Source organism: Chiloscyllium plagiosum, unplaced genomic scaffold, assembly GCF_037043375.1.
Source record: "Chiloscyllium plagiosum isolate Xiang-an unplaced genomic scaffold, Cpla_swu_hap1 HiC_scaffold_13, whole genome shotgun sequence".
Classification (NCBI taxonomy): domain Eukaryota; kingdom Metazoa; phylum Chordata; class Chondrichthyes; order Orectolobiformes; family Hemiscylliidae; genus Chiloscyllium; species Chiloscyllium plagiosum.
This window is the reverse complement of record NW_028270151.1, coordinates 6,110,573-6,131,529: the sequence shown is the minus strand read 5'-3', so window position 1 is coordinate 6,131,529 and position 20,957 is coordinate 6,110,573. Positions and strand designations below refer to the sequence as shown.

General features: G+C 43.9%; 1 protein-coding gene across 2 annotated transcripts in view; it reads right to left on the bottom strand.

The window, feature by feature from the left end:
* The window catches only part of pid1 (phosphotyrosine interaction domain containing 1), a 139,307-nt gene that overhangs the window by 80,187 nt on the left and 38,163 nt on the right, over positions 1–20,957 (bottom strand). The window lies entirely within an intron of this gene.

Sequence of the window (20,957 nt, the reverse complement as noted above, 5' to 3'; positions counted from 1 at the left end):
TGAATTTGACAATGACCCAAGGGGTTTGCTGAATTTGACAATGACCCAAGGGGTTTGCTGAATTTCACAATGACCCAAGGGGTTTGCTGAATTTGACAATGATCCAAGGGGTTTGCTGAATTTCACAATGACCCAAGGGGTTTGCTGAATTTGACAATGACCCAAGGAGTTTGCTGAATTTCACAATGACCGAAGGGGTTTGCTGAATTTGACAATGACCCAAGGGGTTTGCTGAATTTGACAATGATCCAAGGGGTTTGCTGAATTTGACAATGACCCAAGAGGTTTGCTCAATTTGACAATGACCCAAGGGGTTTGCTGAATTTCACAATGACCCAAGGGGTTTGCTGAATTTCACAGTTAAGGGGGAATTGTTTCTGATTGGAGTTAAAGGTTAGCTAACCAGGAATGACGGCTGATCTTTTTTCTAGTGAACCAGACGGGTTTTTACAACAAAAGTCATCATGGCCAAGTAACTAGCTTGACATCACAGAATCGGCAATAAATTTCACTGGCTATAATGGTCAGATTTAAATCCATGTTTAAAAATCCATTACCATCATGTCACCAACTTCTTCTCAATGTGAGCATTACGTAAAGGAAACTTTTCAGTTTCAGAATAAATTATTAGCATTTTATATTTATTTAAGCAAGAAATATTTTGGTTGGTATTTTAACCAACATCTGTATTCAATTTTCTATAAACACTTTATAAAATGCCAGTAACTTCTTGGTTGTAGATTCAGCCACTTACCATCATTTTACAATAAACAGGAGGATTTGAGCTATAGGGAGAGGAGGCTGAACAGGCTGGTGCTGTTTTCCCTGGTGCGTCGGAGGCTGAGGGGTGACCTTATAGAGGTTTACAAAATCATGAGGGGCATGGATAGGGTAAATAGACAAAGTCATTTCCCTGGGATCAGGGAGTCCAGAACCAGAGGGCATCGGTTTAGGGTGAGAGGGGAAAGATATAAAAGAGACCTAAGGGGCAACGTTTTCACACAGAGGGTGGTACGTGTATGGAATGAGCTGCCAGAGGAAGTGGTGGAGGCTAATACAATTGCAACATTTAAAAGGCATTTGGATGGGTATATGAATAGGAAGGGTTTGGAGGGATATGGGCCAGGTGCTGGCAGGTGGGACTAGATTGGGTTGGGATATCTGGTCGGCATGGACAGGTTGGACCGAAGGGTCTGTTTCTGTGCTGTACATCTCTGTGACTCTATAATATAAAGCAGCTTGTTGGGATTGGATCACTGCAGTTTTGGACAACCTGCAGGTCACCTGATTATTTGATGTGTTGTCCCATCTATCCTGGGACAGGCTAAGCAAAGACATGCCAGAGAATTCCTAGAGGCCTGGCATTCCAACCACAAAGCCATATACAAACACATAGATCTAAATGCCATCTATCAACCCCTTAGAGAACGAACAGGAAATGACATCACCACAAACCCCAGGAACCCCATCCAGGAGAAAGATATAAATAGAAAGCAGGAGACAACAGCTTCGCTTCACTTGGAGGTCGCCACTGATGATGTTACTTAGCCAGGTAATGAAACGTCTGGATATCAAACCCACACCCTAGCCTTGTAATCCAATTCCATCTGGACCTTCAGCATGAGATAGATAGATTCTGCATCCGTCACAGAATCAAGGGTTACAGGGGAAACTACAGGAAAGTGGATGTTGAAATAACTCCACAAAAGGCTGGTCTTCCATTACCAAGTCATCCTGTATCTGCACATGCACAGTATTTGGCACTAACCTGACTTCCTCAGAGCCAGCTCTCAGTGTGAGCAGTTAGGATATTATTGAGCTGGACTGGGTTCGTAAGAGACTTATCAGGATGTTGTCGGGTATGGAAGGTTTGAGTTATAAAGAAAGGCTGGATAAGCTGGGACTTTTCTCACTGGAGTGTAGGAGGTCAAGAGATAACTGTATAGAGGTTAATAAGATCATGAGGGATATAGATAGGGTTAATGAGAGATGTCTTTTTCCTAGAGTAGGGGATTTCAAGACTAGGGGACACAATTTTAAGATGCAAAGAGAGAGAGTTTAAAAAGACACCCAGAGGGTGGTTCGTGTGTGGAATGAACTTCCTGAGGAAGTTATGGATGTGGGTACAATCACAATGTTTAAAGGACATTTGGATGAGTGCATGAATAGGAAAGGTTTGGGGGATTAGGCCAGGAGAAGGTAGATGGGACTAGTTTAGTTTGGGATTATGGTCGGCATGGACTGGTTTCTGTGCTGTATGACTCTACGACTCTATAAGCCCTGACACTTCCATTTATATTTGTCAGCCAGGGTTCCTTGATTGGTCCAGATTAACAGCACCAATCAAGGAACACATATTCTATAAGGCCTGCCTGTCTGATCTCATTACAATCACTACAGACATGAGGAATGTCAAATCAGCCATGATCCTATTGCTCGGAGCAATACTATGCCCTGAACACTATGGGAAATTTAGCGTGGCCAATCCACTGAACCTGCACATTCTTTGGACTGTGGGAGGAATCCAAAGCACCCAGAGAAAACACGGGGAGAATGTGCAAGCACCATATAGACAGTCACCCAAAGGTGGAATCAAACCCCGGTCCCTGGTACTGTGAGGCAGCAGTGCTAACCACTGAGCCACCATGTCTACCCCCAATTACTGTCCACATGTACCTCAGGAATGGGCCTTCACCCTGCGAGCAGGAATAATGAATCCTCCAAAGCTGAAGGACACAGCAGCCTTTTGAGAGTTAAGCTTAATACAAAGTCTTCCACTTTGGCAGCTGAGCTCTATCCTGAACTGTTCTCCTCAGGATATGACTCACTCAATGGCACAATCACGAGTGATTCATGAAGGAGAATGGGATTGTTTCTGGCAAGTGCTTGAGATCAGATTTTCCAAATATAACCATGTAGCTTAGAAGTTAGACACCTTAGTGGACGCACTGCCACATCACTGCACCAGATGGAAATAGTTGAGAGCACATTTTTGCAAAGCGTCTGGGATGCATTTTCAGTGCAGAAACACTGTTCACAATGAACAATGTGCACCTGAAACAGGAGAGAGAAAGCAACAAGATGAAAAGAGGGAAAATCCATCTGTTTCGTCTAAATAAAATAGGATTAAGCAGAGTATTCAACTTTCTATTTCCTTATCATGATTAAACAAGGTAATAGATATAAGGTGTTTGCGTGTCGGAAGTAATTCTACATCAGGAAAAGATGAATACTTTGGCACTGGATCAAACTCACTACAAGGATTTTCAAGCCAAGGACAAACTATTGGTTTTGTCTGAGAGCGGCAGCACCACGCACAGTAGTTTCACCATGGACACTGGCCACTTATTCAGTAGTTATCATGAATCTCCTATTTACTATACAGTCTACCAGCAACAGTCATGGGAACTGCTGTATTCAGTCTACAGTTCCAATATCTTCCCGTTTTTCATGGGTTTCAAATGACAATGACAATGGGAAGGGATATAGTAGCACTGGAGAGGGTGCTGAGGAGATTTACCAGGACGTTGCCTGAGCTGGAGGGCTTCAGTTATGAAGAGAGATTGGACAGATTGGGATTGTTTTCCTTACAGAGAATGGGAAGTGATTGAGATGTATAAAATGGTGAGGGGCAGAGATAGAGTAGACAGAAAGGATGGAAGGATCAATGACCAGGGGTCAGAGAATGAAGGGAAGGGGCAGGCAGTTTTGAGGGGAGGTGAGGAAAAACATTTTCACTCAGAGGGTGATGGGAATCTAGGACTCACTCCCATTAAGGGTGGGAGAGACAAAAATGCTAATCATATTGAAGAAGTATTGAGAGGTGTCACTTGTGATGCCAAGGCATACACAGCTATGGGCCAACTGCTGGGAAATGGGATTCAAATAGTTTTCAAATGGCCCCGACTCAATGGGCCAAAGGGCCTTTCTCTGTGTTGGAGACCTCTCTGACTCTATTGTTATTGACTAAAGCAAATTCTGTTCCCAAATCAGTCAGCACATACATTACCGATCAACAATGTCTACGTTTTGGTGCTAGATCAGATTTTATAGGCACAATGTTCATAAAAGATACTCTTAATCCGTCATCTCTGAACCTTTCGGTAGTATCGAGTATAAAATACAGAAAACTAGCAGCTCCCTATCTTAATGCATAAATTTGCATCAGTCTCAGGCAAAGGTCTGAAGACATGTTGTCACACCTAGGTAACCTACAGAGCTCAGATATCAGTGGAGTCATATTGAAGTGCTTTGCAAAACATAGGGACCCCAGTGATTGTAACAAGGTCAGTCAGGTGAACCTCATAGAATCTGAGTTCCCTGACTGGGGCTGTTATCCTGGTCCAATCAGGGAGCCCTGGCTGACAGATATAAACAAGAGTTCTGTTCACTCAGAGTGCGCCGGACCAGGGTCAAATACGACGTATGTGTAAATGTAATGGAAAATTAACAGAATTAACATCTACTCTGAAATCCACTTACTCTGAAATCTGAAAGAGAATGCTTTACTAAATTTAAAACTTTTCTGGCACTTTGCAATTTTGTTGAAGTCTGCAATCGAGGGACAGCTTGTCTCTGCAGAACTTTGTATACATTCAAACTGGCCTTGTGAGCAGTCGACTTCTGATTTGAGCTAAGGAAAACATAAAGACTGTTATGTCCACAGTGAGGGAAAGGGAATAACAAGGACTCGAATGTTCCCAGCCCTTGTCCTTGAGCGGGTGATAAGAATGGTATAAGACAATCTGGTTCAAAGCCCCTTACATGAGGCATCTGGCCGAATGTATTGGGTTAATTCTGCAGAATTTGAATAAAGCTCTTTTCTTTGCTCTTGCTAACAGTTGAGTCGAGTCAATTTAATTTCCATGACAGTAAACTTGGGGGCTCACCCCGGGATCCCACAACTGGGTGGGATTCTGAAGATTCCCAGGAGGCGCAGGCGCCAGCGCCTTGAAGGTCTTTCACTTCATCTCGAGCGCTGAATTGGCAGCTTTGCGTGAGAGGACTGGGAATCTGTGGATCGCCCCAGCGCCAGGGATTCAAATCCGACTTGGGGTAAGAGTCGCGGCTTACGTAATCCTACATAGAGACTCATTCTAAGAGAATAAATGAATCAGGAAAAGAGTTCAGTAAACTCTCGCGTGGTATTCAAGCAAAATTCAAGGGAAAGGATTGCAGTCTCTAGAATGCTTAAGAGACAGCCAGTTCAAATATGATTTTAGACTTGGAGCCACCACTGGTTGAGTTGGACTCACCAAAGCCGTACTGAGTACGTGGTTTCTTGGTTTACGAAAACCAAGGCATTGAGGCGGACGCGCCCAATGCGAGAGGAGACCTCCGGAGGTAAAAGCAAGTCAAAGGGGAAAAGGTGCCGTGAGAGAGAGAGAAAGCTGAACACTGAAAATGGGCTCCAGCAAGAGCAAACGAAGGGAGAGTCCACAGAGGACTTGGAATGGCCAACCAAAAATACAATACATGATAAATAATTATGGCCCAGAGTCTGTGAAACAGTTAGAATTGTGGATCAAGGAATGTGGTTTTCCGGAGGAAGGAAGTTTTAGTAAAAGGCAGTTGGAAATATTGAGGTTGAGGTTGGAGGAGAGAGAGAAGGAGAAATGGAAGGGAAAAATAGAAGCTGTGAATTGGAGTGCTTATAACGTGGAGGGCTGAGGCTGATATCGGGGAAAGGAAATCTCAAGTAAAGGATAGATCAAATACACGTACAAACACCAGCACACATGCAGACGTGCGCGGGAAACAACCTAACAAAGCTGTACAGTGTCTTAAGTCTGTTTCAGATCCTGACCTTGATGACTGCCCTCCAAGACCTACAGCCTCCCTATGAAATCCGCCTGGCGAAGGTTCCACGTCAGCGGCCATTACCTCAGGGTCTGCTGGATCACCGATAGTACGTCATACCCAAAACCAACTGAATCAAGAAGCCCAAAAGAAGGACAGCCACTCCAAGACGGAAAGGCATCCAGGGCCTATTCACGATCACCCCCTGACAGAGGAGGAGTCAGACGGTGAGGGTACTGGTGCATGATCATCTAACCAGGTCGTTCTGCAAGTACCAATGGTTGAAGTCGCAGGTCCAGAAGGGCATCCAGTGTTGGACCACCTACCATGGACCATGAAGGATTTGGAAAGTGCCTATGGGCAGTTGCCTGACCCATGGGAGGTTGGAGGGAATAAGTTCGCTGAGTTCCATCCCATGTCACATGAAATGAGACGTCTCCTGGGACGAAAACTGGATGCCGATGTCACCGAAATCAAGTATAACTGGCCAGCCTCAAACGTCCATGCCAGAGTAGCCGACCCGCAAGTGAAGCAGGACGGAGACGTTAATGCTTTTGTTGTAGCGATGGCAACCGCCTGTAGGGAGGCATTCCCAGTGCGAGCGGACATGATCAAAACTGCAATGTGTAAACAACGGGAAGGTGAGACAGTGTCCCAGTACCTTACACGCCTCACTGAAGTCCATAACGCCCATAGTGGACTGAGGCCACCCGTGGGAACAGAAATCACACCATATGAGGCACACCTGAGGAACAGCTCCAGCAATGGAATGAAGGATGAAATAGCGATAAAGGTAAAGGACACATGTATTATCTGGGACACAGGGAAAGCTGAACTTGATAGAACAATACATGCTGAAAAATTGCTTACCCAAGAGAAGGATAAGCAGAAACTAAAGATGGAACAGCAAGAACACAAAGCCCAGCTCACTATGATGCAAATGGTCACCCAGCCGTAGGAGGGAGGTGCTGTAGGAAGAGAGAGAGAGACAGAGGTGGAGGTCACGGAAGAAGAAGAGGAAGGGGTCACGGAAGAGGCGCGGACAGAGGTAGATCTGGCGGGTGCTTTGTTTGTGGAGCAATGGACCACTGGGCGAGACAGTGCCCACACAGACAGCCTCAACTGGCCCTGGAGGCTGAGCGACAGGGTGACTGACAGGGGAAGGCTGAGGTGGAGGTGGGCAGCCCACGAGGTACAGGTAAGCCTCTTTCCTTTATGCTTGGCAATGAAGACTCACTTATGCTAATCTCTTCTACTAACCTTGCAGGCACTGAGAGATGTCCCACCTCTATGTTGAGCGTTGAGATTGCGAAGTGTGGACAGTATGTTCAATATCACAATGATGTGTATAAGTCGATTTAATTTCCACGACAGTAAATAAAGGGTGAGATGGTGACAGGATACCGACCTCTGTGGAGTTATTTCACAGGCCCCTTCTAAAACAATGGTTTCATTGTTTGGATCGCTCTATGAGAACCATTCATTATCAGTCTTGGAAAAAGTGTATTTATTTATAGTGCTGTAGGTCTGTTCCTGAGCAGTCAGCTACTTTGTTTTCCAAATACCGGACCTTGAATTGTTTCCCACAGAAATGCACACTGTCTGGATGTGAGTACATTTCAATAACATTGACTTCGGGGACAGACTGTGAATCAGCTGCATCTTACTAAATCCTCACCTCAATGGGGTGAAGCAGTGAGACACCCTCAACTAGTTGTTTTTAAAAAACAATCCTTAATCATATAACTGGTCATGACTGGCTCGGCTAACATTCATTGCTCAGAGGCAAGTGAAGGGTTTGCCACGTTCCTGTGTAGCTGGAGTCATGTGTAGATCAGGATAGCAGCTTCCCTCCCTGAGAGACACCATTAGATGCTAACTTCCAGCCCTTTAAATGGAATACAATTGCTAACATGGGCTCTTACAGGATTTGAACACAGAACTCCCAGAGTGTTACCTGGCTTCCCAAATGAATAGCTTAATAATAACATCACCAAGCCATCGCCTCCGTCACCTCAGTTTTCAAGGTATGGCAGTATGATTCCCGAAATATATTAACCCCACACTCTTCAGTCCAACCCGTCCGTGACGACCAGATGTCCCAACCCAATCTAGTCCCACCTGCCAGCATCCGGCCCATATCCCTCCAAACCCTTTCTATTCATATACCCATCCAAATGCCTCTTAAATGTTGCAATTGTACCAGCCTCCACCACTTCCTCTGGCAGCTCATTCCATACACGTACCACCCTCTGCATGAAAAAGTTGCCCCTTAGGTCTCTTTTATATCTTTCCCCTCTCATCCTAAACCTATGCCCTCTAGTTCTGGACTCCCCAACCCCAGGGTAAAGACTTTACCTATTTACCCTATCCATGCCTCTCACAATTTTATAAACCTCTATAAGGTCACCCCTCAGCCTCCGACGCTGCAGGGAAAACAGCCCCAGCCTGTTCAGCCTCTCCCTATAGCTCAAATCATCCAACCCTGGCAACATCCTTGTAAATCTTTTCTGAACTCTTTCAAGTTTCACCTCTATGACTCTAATAAGCAACATTCAAAACTTTAAAAGCATCCAATTTCATTCTCACACTTGGCTAAGGTTTAAGTTCAGCAAGTTTCTATGTGCTAGTTCTGACATTCATATAGAGCCATACAGCATGGAGACAGACCCTTCGGTCCCACTAGTCCACGCCAAACATAATCCCAAACTAAACACCTACCTGCTCCTGGCCCATATCCCTCCAACCGCTTCCTATTTGTGTACTTAACCAAATATCTTTTAAATATTGTAATTGTACCCACATCGACCACTTCCTCTGGAAGTTCATTCCCTCTGTGTAAAATCCCTCATATCTTTTTAAAATCTCTCTCCTCTCACCTAAAAATGTGCCCCAAAGTCTTAAAATCCCCCACCTTAGGGAAAAGACACTTACCGTTAGCCCTATTTATACCCCTCATGATTTTATAAACTTCTAATAGGTCACGTCTCAACCTCCTACGCTCCAGTGAAAAAAACCCTAGCCTTTATTTCTAACTTAAACCTTCCATACCTGGCAACATCCCAGTAAATCTCTTCTGAACTCTCTCCAATTTCATGATATCCTTCCAACAGCTGGTTGGGTTGACGGTGTTCCCATCACCAGGAGAGGCAATGCCAATGAGGAAAATTACTTGCAAAATATTACGCATTGGGAGGATTAGGTGGAGCAGAGGAAACTTCCATCTCTGAAAGCTGGACTCAAATCTCTCTCAACTGATGGGATTTAAAAATAATCTACTTGCAAATCGCAAAGTTCTCCTTAAAACGGACATAGATAGTGCCATCCCAATTCCTGGTTATCCTGATACATTAAAGATGATTGTGTTGGATATAATGCCAGATGTTTGTGGGACTGTTTTAGTGTTGGGAAAAGAGGAGCTGTACACTAGCTGTCTACCTGTCGAGCTACAGTGTTCCAGACAGCAGAGGGCTTCTGACTGGTCACCCTAGTTGCTTAAAATGGGAAGTGTTCCGTGATCAGCACAAACACCCCATTTCATCCTCCAATATGCAGGAGAGGAGGCTGTCTCTTAGGGAACTCCAGGTCCTGAGTTGTTGAAGAAACAATGTGCAAGCAGTAAGGACCAAAAGTTAAAACTATTCAAGAGAAACAAAAAAGTGTAAAAACAAAACTGTTCAACTGCAAACAGCTCTGCTTCCTGAGAGGGTCATCACTGCATTCCATTTATTCTCAAGTGTGAACTCCTGAACTATTGAGCAACGGTGCATTTAGAAACACTGTCACTGTATTGTCAGAGTTAAGTCTGTGCCATTTAAGTATATAGATCGTAATGAGCAGGTGTGTTGGTTAACTCGGGGTGGGGGGGGATTGGATTACTGGTTAGTGATGACTGCACAGCATCAGCTGAGGTGACCATGAGGGACTATCCTCCTCACCCCTCTCCCCTCGCCTGAGGCATGGGGACCCCCAGCAGTTGTCTCTCCCTCTAATGAGAGAGCAGGACTATGGTGACTCCCAAGAGGGTTCGTACATTAGCTTCAACATGACATCAGCTGGCAGCAGGTTTATAAACCCAGACAATGTTTACAAGTAGCGAAACCCTGACCTTTGTTGTCTAGCATGATGAGGCATTTTATAACATCCTTCTTGCTGCAATTATATAGTCCATGGTTTCTGTGTTTTAGCATGTAACTTTAAATTAGGCATTTAAACTAACCTGAAAGTCTATAATAGTCTAATACATGTAGTAGGTGGGTTATGGAGTCTTAGAGATGTACAGCACAGAAACAGCTTCGGTTTAACTCATCCATGCTGACCAGGCATCCCAACCTAATGTAGTCCCATTTGCCAGCACCTGGCCCATATCCCTCTAAACCCTTCCTATTCAGTTAGCCATCCAGATGCCTTTAAAGTGCTGTAATTGTACCAACCTCCACCACGTCCTCTGGCAGCTCAATCCATACACACACCACCCTCTGCATGAAAACATTGCCCCTTAGGTCCCTTTCAAATCTTTGCCCTCTCACCCTAAACCTATGCCCTCTAATGCTGGACTCCTCCAAGAAAAACAAATCCTAACCATGCCCCTCAAGATTTTATAAACCTCTATAAGGTCACCCTTCAGCCTCCAATGGTCCAGGGAAAACAGCCCCAACCAATACAGCCTCTCCCTATAGCTCAAACCCTCCAATCCTGGCAATATCCTTGTAAGTCTTTTCTGAACCCTTCCAAGTTTCACAACAACCTTCCGATAGGAGGGAGACCAGAATTGCGCACGGTATTCCTAAAGTGGCCTAACCAATGTCATGTTGCTTTAAGAGGTTAACAGCTGGGAAGGTAAGATCAGAAGTAAATCATAGCCTAGCTGATCTGGAGATGTGGTGTCTACACTCCTTACAATAATGATAGTCCAGAGAAACTGCTTGTTTTTGTGGTTACAGCTAAATTAGTTAAAAGCATTCAGTTAATTCCGAGAAACCGTAAAACTCAATTATTTCATTTGGTCAAAGAAGAAGTTGTAAATGAGGGATAATTAACTTAAAAGTCAGGTTAAGGATAGCTCAGAACATGCTGTGTCATCATAGTAGATGGAGTTTATGAAGGTTCTCTGGTTGTAATGTATCTGGGTGTATGTTTGCTAGTAAAGGTTAGTTATAGTTTGCAGCCAGGAGACTGGTCTAGGAGAAGAAATCGCTCTCAGCAGCAGGAATCATCCAGCATACAGACGGAAACAACCCTTCAGCCCAACTTGTCCATGCTGACCCTAATCCCAAACTAAACTGGTCCCACCAGCCAGCATTTCGCCCACATCCCTCCAAACCTTTCCTATTCATGTATCAATCCAACTGTCTTTTAAACGTTGTAACTGTACCCCATCCACCACTTCCTCTGGAAGTTCATTTCACACATGAACCCTCTCTGTGTCAAAAGGTTGCCTTTTCAATCTTTCTCCTTAAAAATATGCCCCCTCATTTTGAACTCTCCCCGCACTTGGGAAAAGACCCCTGCTATTCACCATATTTATACCCCTCATGATTTTATAAATCTCTATAAGGTCACCTCTCAACCTTCTACAATCCGGTGAAAAACGTCCCCAGCCTAGTTTTTATAACTCAAACCTTCCATTCCTGGCAACATCCTGATAAATCTTTTCTCAATCCTGTCCAATAATATCCTTCCTAAAGCAGAGCGACCGGAACTGGACACAGTGCTCCAGAAGAGGCCTCACCAACGTCCTGTACAACCTCAACATGACATCCCAACTCCTGTACTCAAAGGGTCTGAGCTATGAAAGCAAGTATGCTAAACGCCTTAACCACCTTATCTACTTATGATGTAAATTTCAAAGAATTACCTGAACCCTTAGGTCTCTCTGTACTACAACACTACCCAGTGCCCTACCCCAGTTCCAACCTTCCAGCTCAGCACCATCCTCATGACCTGTCCTACCTGCCAATCTTCCTTCCCACCTATCCACTCCACCCCCCTCTCTGACCTATCACCTCCATCCCCACCCCCATCCACCTATTGTACTCTTAGCTACCTTCTCCCCACCGCCACCCCCCTCCTATTTATCTCTCCACCCCAGAGGCTCCTTGCCTTCATTCCCGATTAAGGGTTTTTGCCTAAAATGTCGATGTTCCTGCCCTTCGGATGCTGCCAGACCTGCTGTGCTTTTCCAGCACCACTCTAATCTGGACCCTAAGTCCTGCCCTTGTTTGTTTTACCAAAATGTAATACCACGCATTTATTCAAATTAAACTCCATCTGCCACTCCTCAGCCCATTGACCCAACTAATTAATATTTCTTTGTAATCTTAGATAACCTTCTTCACCACAGACTTTAGGTAGTTAAGTCACATGGAATGGTGGCTCAGTTTTGGAAAAAACATGATGGCCAAAACAAACTCGCTGAGAGTCACTCAGTGTTCAATAGGAGCTGAGAGGCGGGTGAAGGAAATTCACAAGCAGTACTTGCTTGGATGCAGCTGAGAAACAACTTTGCAGCAACGTTAATGATGGTAGCTGGTTTCTGAAGTGGAATTCATGTCCGTAACTAAATGCTTGGCAGCATTCTCAGGAAATCTGGGGAGCACCATCTTGTGAGGACAGATTGAATTACCAAGGTGCGATCAAATAACTGAGGCATTCCGTGTGGGAGAGGCTTTCTGGGCACTCCAAGGTGAAATCTTTAAAAGTGAAGAATTGAAATTCAAATGAGATTTGTGTTTTATTGCCCTTCATCAGGAAGGGCTTATGCCCGAAACGTTGATTCTCCTGCTCCTCGGATGCTGCCTGACTTGCTGTGCTTTTCCAGCAACACACTCTCAACTCTACTCTCCAGCATCTGCAGTCCTTACATTCCCCTCGTGTTTTAATGAGGTTTGATAACCCACAGTATTACTAAAATCTCGGCGAGATCTGTTTTCACCAGTCATTTAAAGGGAAGTCTGTTAGATGTCTAACTACAGTTTGTCTGTTAACCTACATATCTCACATCAATCCTAAACATTAGAATCTAAGCTGGCCCATATCCCTCTAAACCCTTCCTATTCATATACCCATCCAAATGCCTTTTAAATGTTGCAATTGTACCAGCCTCCACCACATCCTCTGGCAGCTCATTCCATACACACACCACCCTCAGTGTGTAAAAAATGTCCCTTTGGTCTCTTTTATATCTCTCCCCTCTCACCCTAAACCTATGCCCTCTAGTTCTGGACTCCCCGACCCCAGGGAAAAGACTTTGCCTATTTATCCTATCCATGCCCCTCATGATTTTGTAAACCTCTATAGGGTCACCCCTCAGCCTCTGACGCTCCAGGGAAAACAGCCCCAGCCTGTTCAGCCTCTCCCTGTAGCTCAAATCCTCCAACCCTGGCAACAGGTTCTTTCAGATTTTATTTTGCTTATATTACCCTTGTTGAAGTTTGTAAATAAAGTGTTTTTTGTGTCTTAAGTGACCCTGGAATTTTGTTGCTTATTCTGTGCCCCTTTTGTTTGTCCACACTGTTTTCTTTAAAAGTTTAAGGTACATTCAGCCAGGTCTGAGCAAAGATCCTCCTTTTCCAATATTCTCATAACTGGGATCTTCGCACACATCTCGCATTGACTTCCATCACCAGCGGTCCCAGTATTTAATGAGATACCCTGGTGAAGCAGGCAAGATTCAAATGAACCTTCCTGCAGCGAGAGAAGGGTTTGCAGAGAGTTCTCCAAATATTGTTGGATTCTCAGGCTTCCAGACATTTATTCATGTTTCTGGCACGGGTCCATGAATCCCGATACTGACGTGAACAATACCAGCTTTTACTGAATGAATGTTGGGTCTGCTTGCTGAGGGAATGTGGTTACAACTTAAGAGGAGCTTTTCAACTCCGTGATAAAAATGAAAATATACAAACGTTTCAAAAAAAACTAATTGACCATTACGTCATGATTTGAGCTTTTAAAGTTTGGGCCAACTTGCTAGTTTTGGAATTGGGAGTGTATCCTTTCCCCCCTCTGAGGGTAAACTTGAGAAAAAAATGATGCCAATTTAATGGAATCATTTTGCTTTGACCGTATACTCAATAAAACATACTCCCTGACAATTAAAATATGTGAATCTGTCAACATTAGCCTTAATAGGGAAATACATTGTACCCACATTGTATCTCCTGATGCACTTGTGTGATACTCAGAGGATTGTGAGCTTATATTTTTTGTTGAAATCTAATGGGAGATACTACCAAAAACATTAAAATATCACGTGACATTTTATGAGTTTAATATACTGGCAGAGACAATGTTTATTAGTTTCCAACTGAAGTTCTCCTACTTCCTTTGCAAAAGGCGTTTCAGAATTCTCTAAAGCCTGTTTGCCCTGAGGATTGCATCATTGAACCCGCACTGCTACCCTCTTGGGTCTGCTATTATATATTCTGAAGTCATTTCAATTTCCTATCCAGCTGTAATGAGCATATTACACTATGAGGATCCTGTGGTGTGGTGGGGGGCTGTTTGTGGGGGTGAGGGGCTGGTGGTGAAGAGGGGGATGGAGGGTAAAGTAGGGACTGATCTTGGAAAGATGAAAGAGAGGGCTGCAGATGCTGGAGATAAGAGTCGAGAGTGTGGTGCTGGAAAAGCACAGCAGGTCAGGCAGCATCCGAGGAGCAGGAGAATCGATGTTTTGAGCAAAAGCCCTTCATCAGGAATTAGGCCTCAGGATGCTGCCTGACCTGCTGTGCTTTTCCAGCATCACACCCTCGACACTGACATTGGAAATGTAACAGCAAGCTTTAGAAACCTTAGAACGATTGACGAGTTTGACTGAAGATTGGGGTACAACTATATCATCCATACAGACAGTGAGCTGGGTTCACCCAAACCAGAACAAAACACTGAACCCAGGGCTGAGGAGGATCCCTTGTGGGAGTAGTCACTCTTTAATCAAGCAAAAGTAGTCAGTCTATCCCCATTTCAGGTTGTTTCAGCAATTCATATTGTCCTCCAAAATTAGTTGCCTCTCATTCCAAGCAGCTGAATTAATGCTGTCCCCTGCAAGATCAAAAGTGATAGGGGAAAGGCAAAGACCTCACACTCCCAAAAGAACATAGAATATAGAATATTACAGCATAGTACAGGCCCTTCGGCCCTCGATGTTGCACCGACCTGTGGAACCAATCTGAACAAGTTACATGTTTCATTGGTACATAGGCAGAGATCGATAAATTCTTGATGTCACAAGGAATTAAGGGGTATGGGGAGAATGCGGGTAAGTGGAGTTGAAATGCCCAATGGCCATGATTAAATGGCGGAGTGGACTCTATGGGCCGAATGGCTTTACTTCCACTCCTATGTCTTATGGTCTTATTTTCAAACAGAAATATCTTCATTCAGAATACAGCTGGGTTGAAAAGTTTACACTGAGAGAGTGTAAAGAAGATCTCAATGTAGTTTCCAAACACCAGGAATGTAAGGGTTTTAGCTAAGTTCAGTTAGACCCCAGTAATACTTCACATTCCCCCCTTGGTCACCAACCTAAAATAAGATGGGATGGACTCAAACTCTGGAAAGGAAAATCAGATAGCACCTAGACTTAAGGAGGTAATGTCTATGATCAACATCAGCCAATAGATATTTAGTGGCAGGAAAAGTAATGAGAGGAGATTTAATTGAGATATAGAAGATGCTAAAGAAGATTGACCATGTAGACGCAGAGCAGATGTTTCCTCGTGTTGGGAAATCTAAAACAAGAGTTTCATTGTTTTAGGATAAGGGGTCAAAGATTTAAAACAGAGCTGAGGAGGAATTACTGCTCTTAAAGGGTCATGAATCTGTGGAATTCACTCCCCCCCGAGTGCGGTGGATGCTGGGACACTAAGTAAATGTAAGGAGGAGACAGACAGATTAGTAACAGGTTGAAGGGTTATGGAGAGCGGGTAGGAAAGTGGAATTGAGATGGAGATGAGGTCAGCCATGATTGTATTAAATGGCAGCGCAGGCTCAAGGGGCTGAATGGCCTCCTCCTGCCTAGATTGTTTAGTACAGCCGATCACACGTAACTGGGTGACAGGAACACAGCTCCAGCATCAGATCCAAAAGCTAGTACTTCTTAAGTGGCAAAAGCAAAACGTTAAAATGATACAAACCCCATTTCTATAAACCAATTCTAAGACTCTGTTTATAAAGTTTGTGCACTTGGGAACAATGGAATCAAACCCCAAAAGTCAGCAATAAAACATAGTCAGGGTGTCTCTCCTGTTGCTTCTTTTAGTCGAACAGTAATTCTGGACGTTTTCCTCAGTGACCAGTTCCACAAGACCATTTCCCAGATAAACATGTTGGATCCATATGTGTATATTCTATATTTGAACACAGGATCCTATAATCTTAGGCAGCTTTCAAAGCAATCACACTGTGTCACAAGACCATTGTTAGAGCCCAGTTATTATAATAATTCTTTGGTCTATGAAGTCTATTCATTAAGAGAGTCTGCATCTTACAATTACATCTGTATGACAAGTAATATTTTGTCAAATACAATAAATGATCAGATGCCTTTTCCCCGAACATGCTGAAAAATAAACCATTTTATGTTCATTGCATCTAGCTGCTCATTTAGAAAGACCTTGAAATTATTGGTGACAAGTTATATTTGCCATAAAAGCAGTCTGGGAAAATGCTGAAACCATACATATTCATGCAACAACACCACGTTATTTGCTTCAGAACAAAGCAGAAAATGTATCAAACATTTTGGTGGTTGTGGTATCTCGAAAATAATTTTGTTCTGATCTGCCCAAGCTTTCTTATTCACACTGCAATATTTTTAAGATATAAAATGTAGGAGATGAGGAAGGCCATTCAGCCCATTGATCAGCTCTGCCATTCGTTGAGATCATAGTTGATCTGATGATCCTCGACTCCACTTTCCTCCCTTTTCCCCAGCACCCTCGATTCCCTTCCTGGTTAAATGTCAGTGTACCTCAGCCTTGAATACATGTAACATCCCTCCCTTCTGTGGCAGATTCATTACCCTCGGAGAGAAGAGGAATTTCCCCTTCAGTCTTAAATGTGCAATCCCTTCCCCCGAGATGATGCCCTCTGGTCCTAGACACCCCCACCAGGGGGAACCAACCTCTCTGCATCTCCCCTGCCAAATCCCCTGAGAATCTTGTACATTTCAATAAGGTCACCTCTCCTTCTTCCAAATTGCAATGGGTACAGACCCAATCTACTCAGCCTGTAGGGGATCAATTAGCTCAGTTGGCTGCATCTCTGCTCTGTACCATTGAGTGATGCAAACAGCTTGAGTTCAATCCCCACTTTGGTGGAGGTTACCATGAAGGACTCTCCTTCCCATCCTCTCCCTTCACCTGAGCTGTGGTGACCCTCAGCAAATGTCTCTCCCTAAACGACAGAGCAGTCCTATAATCTGGTCCAATAACTTTACCTTTACTTAAACTCTCCTCCTAAGACAGTCCCTCCGTACCCAAGATCAGGCAAGTGAACCTTCTCTGCACTGCTTCCAATGCTTATGTATCTTTCCTAAGATATGAGGCCTAAAAGTGTCCATTTGAATAAAAACATTTGAATTCCAGCCTGACTACTGCCTTGTAGGAGCAAATTACTGCAGATGCTGGATCTGTACTGAAAATAAACAAATGCTGGAGATCCCCTGCTGTGATTGCTAGCATTTTTCATTTTCTGACTAATGCCTTGTATAGTTTTAGTACGTCCTCCCTACTTTTATACCCCATTCCATTTGAAGTAAAGACCAATATCCCATTTGCCTCCTTAGTATCCATTGAACTTGGATGCCAACTTTGTGATTCTCTCTATGCTAAAACTTTCTGCAGTTGTTCTCCATTTAATGTTCGGAATCTCTCTCTCCTCAGCATTAGCAAATTTCCAATAGTTCTTCTGTTCTTATTGCATTATTCCAAGAATGAGTTATAACTTTAATCTCTTTAGTTAATTGCCAGTATATAATGACTTTAATCTGTGAAAAAGTTGCTATTAAAAAAATTCTCGATTTCCAAACATTACTTTTGAAAGCAAGGTCATAGAGTCATAGAGATATATAGGCCTTAGTTGTCACAATTTTACATGTATGTGCTGGCATTTATTTTTGGGAATTACATTGCACATATTATAGTGGAACAAAAATTGGTGTGTACTTCTTTAAGGAATAAGAATGTGGGGAGGATTTAGTTTATCCATCCTTTTTATTGCACTGTCATGGACCAAACCAAACTCCCTCAAAATATATGAAGGAGATAGCCCAGACACTAACCTTGTCTTGTTTTAAAGACAAGGGCCAGGTGCTGTGTTCTGGATGCAATTTGATTGGTCAAACTACCAGGTTTGAGGCAAAATGCACTTTATCCATACACTATAGTTAAAATACAACAAAGGGAAAAAAAGGAATAATTCAATGAGAAAACTTAATAGATTATTTAACTACTAAACAGTAACTGTCCCAATATAGTAACATTCCATAACCATACCCTTGGAAAAGGCAAATTCAGTAAAACAGATTGTCTCACATGCAGTTCTAGCAGCAGGAAGAGACCCCCAGCTTTTAGCTGGAACAGAGAGAGGACTGAGAGCTTCCACATCCAGCTTCAAGAGCCCAGACACTAGGCGGCGGGGTGGCACAGTGGTTAGCACTGCTGCCTCACAGCACCAGAGACCCGGGTTCAATTCCCGACTCAGGCGACTGACTGTGTGGAGTTTGCACATTCTCCCCGTGTCTGCGTGGGTTTCCTCCGGGTGCTCCGGTTTCCTCCCACAATCCAAAAATGTGCAGGTTAGGTGAATTGGCCATGCTAAATTGCCCATAGTATTAGGTAAAGGGGTAAATGTACGGGAATGGGTGGGTTGCGCTTCGGCGGGTCGGTGTGGACCTTGTTGGGCCGAAGGGCCTGTTTCCACACTGTAAGTAATCTAATCTAATCTAATCTAAGTAATCTAATCTAAAAAGCCCAGCAACTGCTGAAAGCTCAAACTAAAATCCTGGTTCTGTGGGAGCTTTACCCCACCCATTAGGCTGCTTCTATTGTTCTGAATTTAGAAGAAAAACACAAAGCCTCACAAGCCATTTACTTTATGGGTTTTGAAGCAGATTTCTTGTCACCCTCCCAACCTTTCTTCATATAATAAAAAAAGGACCAAATAAACCTCTTAAACCCGTAGTACTGTCACACTACTGTGACTTCAAAGACCAATCCCTCTGCTTTAAGAGACAATGGATCCATACACCAGATGGGGTGACAATGTAGATCAGGAATGGTCTCCATTTCCAGCCTTCACTGACTGACAACAACTAGGCTAATTTTAGGCACTCTATAATCACCTCTTTGGGCATGGATTAGAGAAGCGAAAATTGCCTACAAGGAATTATAGATTAGGGAAATTAAAATTTCAATTGAGGAAGTGAAAATAGCCTTCAGGGCAGTTTGGATGCTTATAGGTTACATCCTTAATTTGAGGGTTACAAAATCACAGCTGGCATCATGATTTGATTCTGAGGTAATAGGCCTAGCTCTCCCTCCAAGTGGAAAGGGCACCTAACAGACTTGAATGGCACCAATCATGACCCACTCACTAGATGCCTAACCTAACAGAGTTGACCCAATCTCACGTGGTCAGAGTTTTTACTCAATTCCCTTGTGCTGGCTTCCCTCGGGCACCATTCATCCATCGTGAGACAAAGGATGACAGAATTTCGAACACAAATTCTCTCCTGCACTCTCACTCTCACCCCTCTCTTCTCTCCCACAACAGCGACAGGGTTCCCATTGTCTTTACCTACCATCCCACCAGCATCCACATCCAAAAGATCATCAGCTGCCATTTCCACCCCCTCCAGTGAAATGCCACCATCAGACACATATTCCCCATCCCTTCCGCAGGGATCATTCCCTCTGGGACACCCTGATCCACTCCTCCTCCACTCCCAGCACCACCACCCCCACAGCCTCATGGCACCTTCCCCAGTATCCAAGGGCCCAAACACGCCTTCCACCTGCACGTCCCACCCGCACGTCCCACCCGCACGTCCCACAATCTGGTCTACTGCAGTCGCTGCTCACAATGTGGTCCCCTCTACACTGGGGGAACTGAAGCGTAGACTGGGTGACTGCTTAGCAGAACATCTATATTCTACCCGCAAAAAAAGACCCTGAGCTTCCAGTTGCTTGTCACTTCAACACACCACCCGGTACCATCTCTGGGCTTGCTGCACAGCTCCAGTGAAGCTTAGTGCAAGATGGAAGAACAGCACCTCATTTTCCACTTGGGGACCCTGCAGCCCTCTGAACTCAATGTCGTGTTCAATAATTTTAGGGTCTGAAGTCCCCCATGTCCTAGCCCCCTAGCCCAGGGCTTGTTATCACACAGCCTACCATTACACACTACACACTGTTAACCACTAACAGTCTCCATTAACAGCTATTCACCCTCCCAGCTAGACATCATACTTTGTTTCTGCAACTGTTGTTCTCTCTCCTTGGGCTCGAGACCCACTTATTGCTTACTCCTTCCCCCTTCCCCCACCACGTCTTCTGCATATAAATCAACATTTTCGTAGCTACCATCAGTTCTGAGGAAGGATCACTGGACCTGAAATGTTAACTCTGATTTCTCTTCACAGATGCTGCCAGACCTGCTGAGCTTTTCCAGCAATTTCTGTTTTTGTTACGCATTTCTTGTTCATTTAAAAAAATTCTGAATATCACTTTCTTTATTGAGTATGAAATTGACTACTGCATCCCCAGCAATTGGCTTTCTATATTTCACATTTCCACAACTTATTACAGCACAGTTTAAGATCATGTTGCTGACAGATTCTGCACAAGAAATGGTGAGTTTTAAAGAGCTTTCTTGATAATGAAACACAAACAGAAGTTTCTGGAAAAGCTCAGCAGGTCTGGCAGCATCTGTGGAGAGAAATCCGAGGTAACGTTTCAGGTCTAGTGACCCATCCTCAGAGTTCTTGAGGAGTAACCTATTTTCAGCTGCACGAATCAAATCACATCAGTTTAAAATCTCTCTTAAATATGTTAAGCAACATTTTAAAAGTATTGTTTCTTAAAATAAGGGACATTCTTGAAACAATACCTGACACTGCTGGTTCATGGCTGATTTAACCTTTAGAGTCATAGAGA